Raw genomic sequence first — 313 nt, 5'->3', positions numbered from 1 at the left:
ACCATCGTGATTATCTGGGTCATGAAGATCTTTTTTGTATAGTTCTTCTGTGTTTTCTTGCCATCTCTTCTTAATATCTTCTGCTTCTGTTAGGTCCATACCATTTCTGTCCTTTATTGAGCCCATCTTTCCATGAAATGTTCCCTTGGTATCTCTAATTTTTTTGAAGAGATCTCTACTCTTTCCCATTCTGTTGTTTTCCTCTATTTCTTTGCATTGATCGCTGAAGAAGGCTTTCTTATCTCTCCTTGCTATTCTTTGGAACTCTGCATTCAGATGCTTATATCTTTCCTTTTCTCCTTTGCTTTTCGCT

This window comes from Bison bison, unplaced genomic scaffold (genome assembly GCF_000754665.1).
Source record: "Bison bison bison isolate TAMUID 2011002044 unplaced genomic scaffold, Bison_UMD1.0 scf7180017864524, whole genome shotgun sequence".
Lineage (NCBI taxonomy): Eukaryota > Metazoa > Chordata > Mammalia > Artiodactyla > Bovidae > Bison > Bison bison.
The sequence above is the reverse complement of the archived record's forward strand: the minus strand, read 5'-3'. Positions refer to the sequence as shown.